The sequence below is a fragment of the Pleurodeles waltl genome, chromosome 3_1 (assembly GCF_031143425.1).
Source record: "Pleurodeles waltl isolate 20211129_DDA chromosome 3_1, aPleWal1.hap1.20221129, whole genome shotgun sequence".
Lineage (NCBI taxonomy): Eukaryota > Metazoa > Chordata > Amphibia > Caudata > Salamandridae > Pleurodeles > Pleurodeles waltl.
Genome location: NC_090440.1, coordinates 923,789,888 through 923,803,879, shown reverse-complemented (window position 1 = coordinate 923,803,879; position 13,992 = coordinate 923,789,888). Strand labels below are relative to the sequence as shown.

Below are 13,992 nucleotides of genomic sequence, written 5' to 3'. Positions count from 1 at the left end.
GTCATTACACTGTGGGTGTTCCCATTTCACACCCTCTATGAGCAGAGTTGCGCTTATGCTCTGATCACCGCCACCCCTCTAGTGTCCTTCTGTGCCACTGCCACTGATGTGCACCTCTGAATACTCCTCAGCTCCAGTTAGTGGTGCTGTTTCGTCATTGGCAACTGCAGCCTCCTGTACCCTCATGGGGCTTACAATGATTTTCCAGGAAGGACCCTTAGTTACTTCTTGGGCAAGTAGAAAGTCCTGTATTCTGCAGTTGTAATTACTACCACCAGCTGTTGCATATCAATCATGTAGCTCTCCTGTGCAGAAAAATATTGTTTACGTCACAAAGGATTAAATCAAAAGTAGGGTAACAAAGTGCTACTGCAATAGGGACTTTTAAACCTACATAATATAAGACTAAAGACAGATCGAGGCTACAATTTCTTTACCCAGAAAAGCATATAACGTTTTAGATGAGAAGCCACAGGGGAAGAAAGGGGAGAACAATAGTTGAAACAGGCTGGTAGAACCAAGGACAGGTCTGAAGAATTGCAAATAGTGAAACCACAATTGAGCATACATTGCTGGGGTAGATGTAGGCCCAGAATATAACACATGGGTACATGGCTAGTTGCCAAACAACCCACGCCTTCAACCACAATGTAAATCTGTTTTCTTTTGCCATAGGTTGAGTGGTGACACAGTGAGCGAGGAAGGAAGTTTGAGGTTTGACTAGATCCGACCAGGCATCAATGTTGCTCTGAAATGAGGTATATGGTGCCCCAAATGCATTGCCTGAATAGAAGACAGTGTCCACCAGATCGAAGATAGACAATTCTGGGTGAGTTAAGAGGTTTGTAAAGAGCCTCTGGCGAGAGACTTGGCATGGGATTACAGTGGTAAGTAAGAAGTGGATCCTCAGGCCATGTGGGTATCGAAACAAAATAAAAACGTGAACGAAAAACATGTGTGGAGAGACTGGGAGTCTCAACTCAAAATCAGAAAGCAATCCATGAATGGGAACCTGAATCGCACATCTCTTAAAATAAGACTAATCATTTAAGTAGAAATAAAAATCTCACTGATGTACATAATAATACATGAGACAAATGCAATTTGAAGAACGCAACGATGATTTCGACATAGATCCATGTTAATAAATCAGGCATTGCCATTTAAGTAGCTAAATGCCCATTTAACAGCAAAATATTCACCTTAAATAGGCCCCGATTACGGGTAATCTAGATGGGTATTTGGTATTTACTGCAGCTGAAAAAATGAGACCCTGGAAGGGTCGAAATTCGTCATTTTAAAGTATTTTTTGTTGCACACTCTTGATTTGTTTAAATTATTAGTTATTATTTATTCCTTGTAGGTATTTTTTTTTCATTCGTTTTTGTAACCAGGACCTTCGGGTCCACTGCAAACACTGAAAAGCACTTTTGCTGCCAATAATCGTGTCAGTTGATCATGTTGTCTGGTCTGGTGTCAGCAGATTTAATGGTTATTAGTAACAGTTAAACGTAACATTTAGTTCCGTATAACTACTGCTCCTTCATTTAAAAAAAAAAAAAATGAAGTGCACTTTGTACAGCCATATCCCATATCATAATTGTGCTTTGCAGCATAATTTTATAATTTAATTCCATTACATCTTCATAGCCCTGTTAGTTTCAACTTGTGATTGTGTTACTGTTCAATAGCATGGTTGTGTCAGAAAATTTAATACAAATGTAAGGCAGTTTTTATAGGTTTATGTATTTGCTCCTGCACCACAACAGGTGTTTGTGTGCTATACCTAGAATTCACACGATTACCGTAAAAACATGGCAAACACTGCAGATAACAGAGGTAGGAGACAAAGAGCAGTACAGATGGAGAAAATCTCTTAGAACAATAACATTCATAACAGGACAGCCCGCTGGCAAAATAAGTGCTTAATTCTGCCCTAAAAAAACAAATGAAAAACGTGTGCCTTTAGGTGTTTCCCAAATGTGGTAAAAGTGGCCTTTATTCATAACTGCCCTTTTAATCTCATTCCATGTCGCTTTATTTTTGTAGAACCTAAGAAAATAGAAAAACGAATTGCTAGAAGAAACTGCAATAAGTGATGTAATCGACAGATAGCTGGTAATCTAGCTCAGGGAGTTTTTGCACCTCTTTTTTAAGGTGCAGGTAAGCGATGATAATTCTGGTTAGGTGGCTTCAATGTTTCATCCTTCCAATACGTCTTTCTGCTAATGGTAGGGAACGGTTATGCTCAAGTAGAGCTACTCATAGTCTTAGATATGACACAGTCCAATGACCACGTGTCTACTTGAGGTCAAGTATACCTATATGAGAAACCATACATAGTTAGTCGGCAAACCTTAGGAGACAATCTAGATGGTGGAAAGAGACCCTTGTATCATTTTTGATGAAGGCGAGCAACGTGAACCTTGACAAGAAACTGATGTGACTGAATTTACAATAGTGAGTGCAGCCACAGATTCAACATTCTTTCATACATGTCACCGCAGACACACAAGACTCATGATTCAGTCAGGAAATCTAACATGGCATGGGCAGTGCAGGGGCCCCCCTGGCCAGCACCGTCGCAATGTTCACTGTCTGCTTTGCATGCCACCAGTAAGCTGGATATGACATTTTTAACAAGATGAGAGATTTTGTGCAGAATCGAAACAAGGGGGCTGTACCAAATTGCTTGCAAAGTTTCTTGGTTTATACAAATGCCCATTGCCATACAACATGCAACTCTGAAAAATGCTGCCTAATGTTCCATAGTTATGCACAGCATATAGTTCCCACTAATGTCACTCACTTGTTCTTTGAATACGATGGATTGCTTGGTTGAATGGACTCAAGAAGAAAGTTGTCTTTTGTCATTCGGTATAACTGGATATTTCTCAAAGCCTGGTACTGAAGGCACTGAAGTGACAACACCACTTTCTAAAAGTAAACGTAAAAGCACTTACAAAATTAGCTGTGTTGACTCACAATGCAAACACTGAAAGGGAACTGGACAATATATACTATGGAAAACCCAATACTTTCTTGGTGCTTTTTTTTCTTATTTTTTGCTACACTTGCATTAAAACCGATGTCACTGGTCAACTGTTTTAATATCTTTATTGTTTTTCATTAACAGTTACAGAATGAAACACAATGGTTTACAATACAATTAGGCGAAATTCCAATTTCAGACAATGATACATGCATTATCACTGCAATCTCTCAATGCCATGCTTTGCAAAGCAATATTAGTATTGTCTCCTTATGCTGAATGCTCCTGGTTCTCATTCTCACCTTTCCTCTCCAGCGCAACTCCACATATCTACTTTGTAGCAGAGTAACTTGTGACAGCATCTCTTCTAAAGAACCCTTCCTTCTCACTTAATGATTCCGCAAGAAGCTGAAGACCTGGCTTTTCAGGTAGTACCACTAAGTGTGGCTAAGATGTACACCTGCTCAGCACCAGAATATCCTCCTGGGTGATGGTGCACTCCACTAATCTGCATAACATCTGGTGGCTACTGAAGAGCTTTGTCAAAGTCCTATAACCTTTTCCTGGCATCCTCGTACCAATAGTCAGGCATGTCTGCTAAAAGCCAGTTCCAAATGCAGAACATCCCACGGGCTAGATATGGATTTTCAGACCATCGACATTCTACTCTTAGGCGGAGAGGGAACATACATTAGTACCAGCGTTCCCAGGCAACCACTCCAATAGAAAAATAGATTTGAATTATCCTCAGAGCACATCCACTGGTCAACTTTATGGTCATGTCTACAATCTGTTCCCAAAAGACGTGTGTCACCATTCATTCCCATACGAATCAAGTCATTCTTAAAGTTTACACAGCTAGTATATCCCCGCAAAACATCAATGATTTGTTTTAAGCAATAGCACTCGGAGGCTGGTAAGGTCTGCACAGGTAGCAACTTGTTTTAGGAGCACGATATATTCTGAACCCTAAAAAATGCCAATAATAATTACATCTGTCAAGTTGAGTCTTGCACTTTGTCAGCTTTCACGTCCACTTTTCCTTAACTAACGTTCTAGGGGATGGAGACGTGCCAGGCTTCATGAGATAAATTTACTGGTAATAAATTGTTAGTGACGTTATTTACATAGTCAGTGATTATCCTAAAAATCTGGCATGGGGTCGACCATCATGAACACACGTTGTACAACGTTAATGTAGAATCTCTTTTGGAGGGTTATAGCTCTCAATATGCCTTTATAGCTCTCTTCTAGTTGCTTGAGATTGTCAGCTCAAATTGGCTCCCTTTTGCAGTGCCATGAGGGGAGCCTAGCAGGGGCAGCTCCTCCATTAGGGTGGAGGAGCGTTGCCTCCCTGCCAGCAGTGGGAGCTGCAAAACCTTTAAAAGAAAAGGATAATAAACGTTGTTTATTATCCTTTTCTTTTAAAAGGGCAGGGCACGAGGTTACGAGCAGCGAGGGGGAGTGCTCAGCACTACCCCCTCACTGCACATGTATGTTTGGCCCGCCATCTTGGGCTGGCCAAACACAAATGCGCAGTAGGCTCTCACTAGCCTGGCAAAGCCTGCACAGGCTCCCAATCTGCCTGGGAGCGCCCTGGCTGGTGCTCCCTGCCAATCCTGACGTTCGCCGTAGGACTGGCAGGGAACTTGTGCCTGCAGCCTGGAGCGACAAGGGACAGAGGAGCGGCACGCAGCCGAGGAGGTGTTTAAAAAAAAAAAAAAATTAAAAAAAAAAAAAAAAAAAAATTTTTTTATTTACTCCCCATGCGTGCGCCTCCCCGCCCCTTCTTGTTGTTGCGAGCCACAACTAGAGCCAACACACTGTTTATTAGCATAAGAGATTTATGAGTGTTGATATATTGGAAGAAATACCTGCCTAAACCCTTTCAGTGATCAAATTCAATTGTGTCCGGAAGTCATAGGACTGGTAGATCTCTTGTATTCCCCGCTGCACCTGGATGGAATACACAAACCTCTGCTGTACCAGGTAAAGAGAGGCAGACGAGAAGTAGGCTCTGGTTGAGAGTCCGAGAAAAGCACATCCAGATCAAGAAGGGAAAGCCTATGAATTGATTCAGTGATGCTGCTCACTACAAAGGATAATGTAAGTGTGGGCCTTGGTTAGCGGACCTGTCCTAAAAGAGCGGTTTTATACTTCCAGTCTCAGAAGTCCCCATGGAACAATACTTTACAGATGCAGGTCTTCCTCCTCAAAAAAGCCGGCCAATATTTGAAATAAATGTGTATTGAACATCTTTTCATATGACAAAACAGTTTCAAACCCTTGCAATTGTTATGGCACTGATGTACACAGAACTCAATGCTCACACTAGACAACTGAGAGTCTGTTTCAGTAGTTGAAGTTTTAAGTTAATTGGCAGAACAGAAGTACAGATGGCAGGCATGCAAAAAATATGCCAAATAACTTTAAAGTGCATCTTTCACAGCTGCAACCCTACTGAACTATTATGTATCCTTCTTAAAGTAGTGAGGTTATTTACAGTTGGTTCTGCACAAACATTGTTGAAGAATGTAGGCAATGTTTTCTGTGTCTAGAGTAAACACGTTTTTATTGACAACACTAAACATGGACTTCCGTGTACATTCCAAGGTGGATTTAATAGCAGAAGTATTTGGCACAGAGAGTAAAAAAATGTAAAACTGTACATATTTTGGAAAAGGTTTGAAACCAGACTAGTCAACACTTGTCTGGGAATTCTTCACAAATAAGATGAACGCCACTTGAAGGTATTTCCCTGTCGGTGTTCTGCCCCAGATCATACTTTATGTCGGCCAGGTGTAAGAATGATATGGTATCAGGAGGTGTAATCTAAGACAAAGAAAAACATGGACAATACTAGTCAGTGTCACATGAAACGAAATAACATAACTGATTAAGTAATTGATACCACAGGCAATGTAAGGGCACACCCCATAGTTATTAATACAACCCTGTTCATTGAAAAGGCAGTGTGGTTTGCAGATTTCCATTCAGCTCAAGTACATAAGTTTGCAATTTAAGAATTATATATACTTATATTTCAGGTGTTTTTTACAAAACACTTAAGTGTTACCTTTGGAGCGCTTCTTTACATGTAAATGTGGTGTCCATACATTAGGAAAGTCCATCCATAGGAACAGGACACAGGCTGGCGTGGGTGGGGAGTCCTGCCCTACATGTGGAGATAGTTTGCTGGGAAATAGTGAGCAGCCCAGTGTGTTGACGGCTGAGGTAGCAGAATAATAGTTTTGATCCTGAGGCAAGGTGAAGACCAGGCAGATGAAGTTAGTGAAGGGAAATGCAGAGGCAGAGTATATGTTAAGAGTTGAAGGCAGTTAATAGTTTCACCATGGTATGCAGTTTCTAGGGTCACTTAGCTGTTATGTCTCATTTTCCAGTGACCAGTAGGCTTGTCTGAATGGTTTGACTATTAAGGTTTTCAGAAGTTCATGTGAAATTGCACTGATCACAATGGTAGTTTGAGAGCTTTCCAGGGCTCAGGGCTCTGCAGTCCTAGATGTGGTCCCTCCGTTGTTTCAGGTGAAGGATAGTTAAGTAGTGGCAGTCCGTCAATCAATATCATCAGAATATTCAGGCCAATGGGCGTAAGAAGGGCTAGTCTGAAGCCTGGGATTCCTGTGACAAGTTATTCTTTCCAGTACCACTCACACGAAGGAAACTCATTGCAGCAACATAGGTCAACTCAGTCATCAAGACAAATGTATACTTACGCAAACTGAGTCAGAAACATGTAAGCAGCATCAAGGTGTGGAATATAGGACTACCATGTTGTCCTCCTCGTGGCTGGTTCTTCTTTTTCTGTACTCCTGCTCAAACACAAAATTATAATTCCCAGTTACCCTACAAAAAAACAGTCCATAATCAATAGAATTTGTCACATGGCTATGTCTCCTTTGATTCACAACCTGAGAACAACAACTGTAGGCAGAAACAGTTTTCAAGAACACACAAGCTCCTTCTTTGGATGTGAAGAGTTGTGGGTTGCCTTTAAAAACCTTGCACTATAACACAATGTACAAAGTCAGTTAAATAAAGGTTATTGCTATGTACAACTCTCTTCGACTGACATGGCAAACAACCATTCTATGTTACAAAGAACACTTTCTTGCACCTTCGGTAATATAGACAGATAAGTAGTACAACAAACGAAATTAATGTATATGGTACGAAATGACAATTCCAGGTATCAAATAATAATATGTAGGTAGCATCCATAAAGGGCATGCTACTTTTGGGATCAAATTATTGCTTACAGGGCTGTACTGCCTGGCATGAACAATTAGAAACCCACTTTTGTCACAAATTACACCACACCCTAATTTCTTACCATACTCAGAGGAACCAGAAACACTGTGGGAAGAATGGGTGGATGCATTTAACTATCCATTAAACGTTCACTCCATGAGGCTAATCTGTAAGCAAAAAGCGTTTAAGAATATTTCACACACTAACAGAATTACAAGGTTCGGTAAGTGGAGACAATGAAGCTCTGTACAATAAAAGAATTAAACAAATTTGATTACATTTTGGTCAAAAAACTATTAGGGGTAGGGGCTTGCCGGGCTTCAGGATGACTATGTTCTTGATTAGCTCTGACACAGCCCTAGTCTCCAGGCTGCATTTTGCCCCTAAAGCACCAGATAGATTCGAACATGAAGACCTGATGAAGCATTGTCCCTGTAGGAGTTCCTAGATGACAAAGCCTGACCCAAAAGTCATTGAACAACCGGAGTACACACAAGCTCACAATGAGGAACACTGTGGCAATGGAGGACAGCAGCATTGGATCAGCACCCCGCTAATGGCCGGGCCAGGGACTAGAATGAGGGTTGTGGGGCATAAAAGATGCTCCTTGGTTTAACTGACACCGGGCAGATATGGTGGGTGGAGGCAATGTGGCACCGAGGTGTGGGGGGGAGTAGTGGTTTAAAGATTGGAGCAAGGGAGCCGCTAGGTCAACTCTGGACCCCTACCCCTCACAGCATGAAAACATCACCCAAGAGGGACAGTTACAGAGATCGACTCCCATTCATGAACCCATGTGGGACAACTCCTGTGAAAGAAAAGAGGCAAGGCATGAAGTCAAAAATCCTTTCCTCAGGTCAAGAGCTCTGGCTTCCAAGAGCGTCAGGAGAAACCCCCTGAACTGCCTGATGAAGCTTAGACATAGTCAGTAAAAGGGCACCCCTAGCTAAAGATAAGGTTGCCGGGGCAGAGAAAACTGTATAATAGAACAAACCCCTTCTAACCTTCTATTGTGTCACTGTTTATATTGGAAAAAAAATAATAATAAATGTGCACATAGCTCAGAAGGACTCTGGACTCAAATCTTTTATTTATTTTAATACATTATTCCAAGATAACTTCTTAGTGTTCAAGATTCCATTTCCATGATTAAATGAACAATCAACACTATTTTTGACACAGGTCTCTTGAATAACAGTGTATAAGATCCTTACTGATTCATCACCTAGCACACACACCACATCCTCATTCATTCAGCCTGTTGGAAATTGCCCTTTTTGCAGGGTTATCCCCAAACTTTTTGCCTTCTTCCTCCTATCTTTTTGGGTCTGTTTTTGTTGGTTTATTGTCTCTGCGCACTTTACCACTGCTAATCAGTGCTAAAGTGCAAGTGCTCCCTATAGAAATTGTACTGTTGATTGGTTTATCCATGATTGGCATATTTGATTTACTAGTAAAGTGCACTAGAGGTGCCCAGGGCCTGTAAATCAAATGCTACTAGTGGGCCTGCAGCACTGGTTATGCCACCCACATTAGTAGCCCTGTAAACATGGCTTAGACCTGCCACTGCAGTGTCTGTGTGCAGTTTTAAACTGCCAATTCGACTTGGCAAGTGTACCCACTTGCCAGGCCTCAACCTTCTCTTTTACTACATGTAAGGCACCCCTAAGTTAGGCCCTAGGTAGCCCCAAGGGCAGGGTGCAGTGTATGTTTAAGGTAGGACATATACTAGTGTGTTTTATATGTCCTAACAGTGAAATACTGCCAAATTCGGTTTTCACTGTGCAAGGCCTATCTCTCTCATAGGTTAACATGGGGGCTGCCTTTAAATATCCTTAAAGCGCAGATTCCATTTGAGAGCAGATAAAAATGTGAAGTTTAGGATCTCTGAACTCACAATTTAAAAACACATCTTTTGGTGAATTGGTTTTTAAATTGTCTGTTTGAAAATGCCACGTTTAGAAAGAAGGCATTTTCTTGCTTATACCATTCTGTGACTCTGCCTGTTTGTGGCTTGTCTGTCTGGGTCAGTTTGACAGTTGGGCTGTTCACACCTCTCCTCTAGACAGTGACACAAAGGGGGCTGGGGTGTAGCCTGCATATCTTGATTAGCCATATGTGCTGGAGGGGAGGGGAGGAGTGGCCACTCACACCTGAAAGGACTGTGCCTGCCCTCACACAATGCCATCTCCGACCCCCTGGTGAGTGCCTGGGGCCTGGCCTGGACAAGGAAGGATCTTGCAAACACTTGAGACTTTGCTTTGAAGTTTGCCAACTTCAAAGGCAGAACTGGGTATAAGAAGAAGACCCAAACCCCAGACTTTTAGAATCTTTTTGGAATCAAGAGGAACCTCTGCCCAGGAGAAGAGCTGAAGGAGGAGTACTGTCTCTTTGCTGTGTTGCTTTGCTGGACTGGCCTGCAGTTGCTGCTTCTGCCTGAAAAGAGTGCAAAGGGTGAATTTTGCTGTGTGTCCTGCTTGAGAAAATTCTCCAAAGACTTGGAGTAGAGCTTGCCTCAGAGCTTGCCTCCAGTTGGAAGTCTCAGGGACACCAAAGACTTCTGTTTCCTCGACTTGCAGCACTGGGAACTGTGTGTTTTGTGCTGTTCAAGAGGAGAAACCACTGCGATGCCGCCAACGACGCCGCTGGCCTGCACCGTGACCTGCCGATGCCACACGGAGTCACATTGCCCCGCTCCGCACTGCGACCCTGGTCTCCCCGATGCAGTCATCGGACGACTTCACTGAGCCGCTGCTCGCACCACAACCTGTGGGCCCGCACTCCGGAATCGCCTGCTCACACCGCAGCCTAGGCATCCCCGACGGCGCTGCTCCTGCTGACACCCGCACCACTGCCTGCACCGTGGCCACCGCTCGTGAGGTACACGAAGCACCATCCCATCCCACAACGCAGCCCCGGTCCACCGACGCCAGCACCATCGACTCCTGTGTCGTCACCAGGCATCCTGCCTGCACCGTGGCCTGTGGATACTGCTCGTGAGGGTCACAAAGCACCGTCCCGTCCCACACCGCTGGCTTCGGCCTACTGACGACAGCGCTTCAGCAACGACGACGACGCTGCCTGCACTGTGACCTGTGGACACCGCACGTCGCACCGCCCCGCTTCACACCGCAGCCCTGGTCTCACCGACGCTGCTGGACGCCGTCACTGAGCCGCTGCCTGCACCGTGACCTGTGGACACCGCAGCCCCGATGCCATCCACGCCGGCGCACCTGACTTCATCATGGAGTTCGATCTACAACGCGTGTGACCTCAAGGGTCCAACGACTCCTGCACCGACTCTGGAACCGACACCGCAGCGTCAGTGACGCCACTCTCCAGAGCTCACCGCGAGGATCACGGCGCCCTGCAAATCCAAGGTACTGTTTGCGGGTTTTCCCGACACCGTAGCTGGCCTGCAACACCGCGGCCAGCCTGAACTGTTGGTTTTGTTGATCACGGCGCCGTGATAGCCCCAGGTGGAGCTATTGACTTCAAGGAACTGTAATTTTGAGTAAATCTTGCAGAATTCATACTTTTCTTACTGTATGTTGGATTTGTATCATATTTGGTCTTGTTTTATATAGATAAATATTGGCTATTTTTCTAAAACTGGTGTGGTGTCCTTTTGTAGTGTTTTCACTTTTTACTGTGTGTTCTGTGCAAATGCTTTACACATTGCTTCTGAGATAAGCCTGACTGCCCCTGCCAAGCTACCAAGGGGGTGAGAAGGGATTATCTAAGCGGGTATCTCCCTTATCCTGACTACAGTGAGGGTCCCTACCTGGACAGGGTGCAAACCGACTTCCAGCTAGAGAACCCATTTCTAACACAGCCATACAGTCTCTCATTAATGTATATGCCATACTCATGTCCATCCGTACAAGGTAATTGTACTGCATGCAAGGTCTTCGTGCTTCATAGGTACAATTACAATTCTATACATTCATATACTTCCCAAAGTTGGTAATAGTGTATGAATCAACTTTTTGCTCCATTTATAATATCTTTTTCATATATTGTATACAGGGCATGCATCAAATAGACTGTTCATTGGGAGGTTACATCCGTTTTATATTCCCTTTTTTTTGGGAGGTGTTGTCCATCCACTCCTTTTTTAGATACCTGCTGTGGCTTTATATAGCTCTATCTACTTGTGTTTCGGCATGAAATGTCTACATCAGGACCACTTTGTTCCCTACTACATGGCCTAACTGGACAACGTGTTGTGCAGATTCCTTGTTTTAATATAAGGTCAATATTTCACAAGCTTTGCCATTTTGAATGTTACCTACTATTTCTCACCCTCTTTTTACTTCCTGAATGACAACTAGGGTGGACAGTTTTCAGGTAGTGAACACTGTTACGAGGTACACACAATACTATTTTTCGTGATATATTTTATGTAGATAAGTACATTTTAAGTTCTGTCCCCGAGTCATTACAGTGATTTTTATGGAACCTGTGCAGGTTCCTAATAGTAAAACGATTTAAATCTAAAAAGAAAAAACCTCTTATTATGTTAAAGGGCTGTGTATATATATTTTTGAAAAAAGCAGGGTGATTGAACACTAACTAAATAGCCAGCTGCAGCAGCTTATGGCTGAAAAGCAATTTTTTAGGCCCACATAAGGAACTTTTAAGGACCCCTTTATGGTGCTCACATCAAACAAGTGTCATGCTGCGAAGTCTGTGGGCCATGAGCAAGTCTGCCTCTTGGTTGTGGGGCTCCACGGTTGGGACATGTTCATACGGTTTAATTTTGCTGGCAACCCCACAGGCTGCACAGATGCTGGAGAGAGGTGTCTATTGTTATTTTTGTGCAGTGGCGAATGGGCAGTGTCCTAAGTGGTATTAGTCTCTCTTGCTCACCACAATCTGCTAAAGGAATGGGCTGGAGCAAATTCATTTTATACACTGCATCCCTACTGTGGAAGACTCTTTTGGGGACTCTGTTTGCTCTGTCAATCAATCAGGTATTTATAAAGCGTGGCTTATCACCTGGACGGTCTCAAGGCACTGTGGGGAAGGATGCAAATTAGTTGAAGAGCCAGGTCTTGAGGTCCTTCCTGAGCTGGATCAGCAAAATGAACAAAAATGCTCCAACAGTGAAAGTGGGTTTTTATCTCCTGCTTACCTTTGCTCCGTGTTTCCTATTTTTTTTTTTTTTTAGCTCCAAGTATTCTGGTACTCATAAGGGAATTTCTTCTGCTACATCTCCTGGAATCTGCCTCCCTTTGGCTCATCTTATAACGATAAAACAGCAAGGATGTTAAAGAGGGAGTAGATTCTGGAGCATGTTACACAATTGTACCGAAAGAAGAATTCCAGGGTAATTGGAAGCTAAGTATTTTTAGGGGATGTTGAGTATAATTACTTTTAGGATAGCATACCAGTTTGAGAGTCCACCCAAACAGAACACTCTGTCCGGTTAAATGAGGCACTCTAAAGGTAGAATAAAAAAGGTCTGACTGTCAAAGCACAAAAATGTAAATGAAAAATGTCTTTAGTTTGGATCATATGATAAATGAAGAGGGTGTGAAACCAGAGCCGATACCTAGAACCAGAAGTTTGATGTTAGGCCTATTACGTTATATTAGTGATTCTTTAACTGTCTCCACAGAACATTGGGAGTCCTCGAAAGCTACTCAAAGGGCTGCAACCGATTATAAAGTTAAATCATGTTAGTAGATTAATGAAGTACATATGTGTTAAAGTGTATACATTAAAATTGGAAGTTTTAAAATGCTGTTCAAATGTGAATTGAAATAGGTAGCTAAAATTTAAGTTGGTATCCTAAGCTTCATTTGTGCAAGTTCAGCAAACTTAGTCTAGTATTGATGATTGGTGGCCTCAATTGAAGCACAAGAATACAACACAATGAAACCCTGCAATAGGAGAAAAACAACAGTGATATGCCAGAGTCTAACATATCCCTTTGTTTTTTTTTGTTTTTAAGAAACAGCTAGATTTTAATAGCTCCAACCTTCCCATTAAAATTTCAAGTGCCACTTTGTTTGGTTTGTGAACTAAATAAAATATTCCCAAATTTCGTTGATGTATACCTGTTTCTGTATTTCTGTGTAGTGTTTTGCAGTTCAAATCATAAGAATTGCTTAGTTGGGGGTCCCTGTCTTGCAGTAAAGTTTCAGTGGAGGTCCACGGAAGTAAAAACGTTAAGAGCCGCTTTTAACTAATTTAATTAGTATAGCGCTCTTTCACAGAGCTATTTGGTTGTTGAGAGAAGAAACAACTACAAGCTACTTGGTGGTTGAGAAAAGACAGAACAAAAAAAACAGTAAAAACCATCAAGGGGTGAGACAAGAGGAAGATAGGTTAATTATTAAAAAGCTTGGTTTTCAGTAACTGCCTGAAATGAAGTAAGTCTGTCTTGGCTCGAAGATATATTGGTAGTTGATTCCATAGTTCTGCTGCTGCAATCAAAAATTATTGGTCTCCAAAAGTAGGCATTCTAATTCTCAGGATGGAAAGTGGAGAGGATGACAAGAATATTAAGGCTGGTCAAATGAGAATTTGTTAGCAAGAAAGGTGAGAAGTTTCTGTTATATGGCTTTATATATGGTTGCCAGAGCCTTGAAAAATATGATCACGAATCAGTAACCAGTGTAGTGACCTAAGCACCCGAGTGATATGTGCTTTTCTTGCTGTCCTGTTACCAGTCAGATAGCTGGACCATGACAAGCTGAAGTAATTGAAGTAGTTTTTATGAC

General features: G+C 42.5%; 1 long non-coding RNA gene across 2 annotated transcripts in view; it reads right to left on the bottom strand.

Moving 5' to 3' along the window:
- Positions 1 to 3,100: 3,100 nt before the first annotated feature.
- LOC138284769 (uncharacterized) overlaps positions 3,101 to 13,992 on the bottom strand; it is a 48,150-nt gene continuing 37,258 nt past the window's right edge. For both annotated transcript variants that reach the window (XR_011201455.1, XR_011201456.1), the window contains exons 3-4: positions 6,727 to 6,822; positions 3,101 to 5,824 (exon numbers count right to left, since the gene is read on the bottom strand). This is a non-coding gene — a long non-coding RNA (uncharacterized lncRNA). The remainder of the gene's footprint in view (positions 5,825 to 6,726; positions 6,823 to 13,992) is intronic.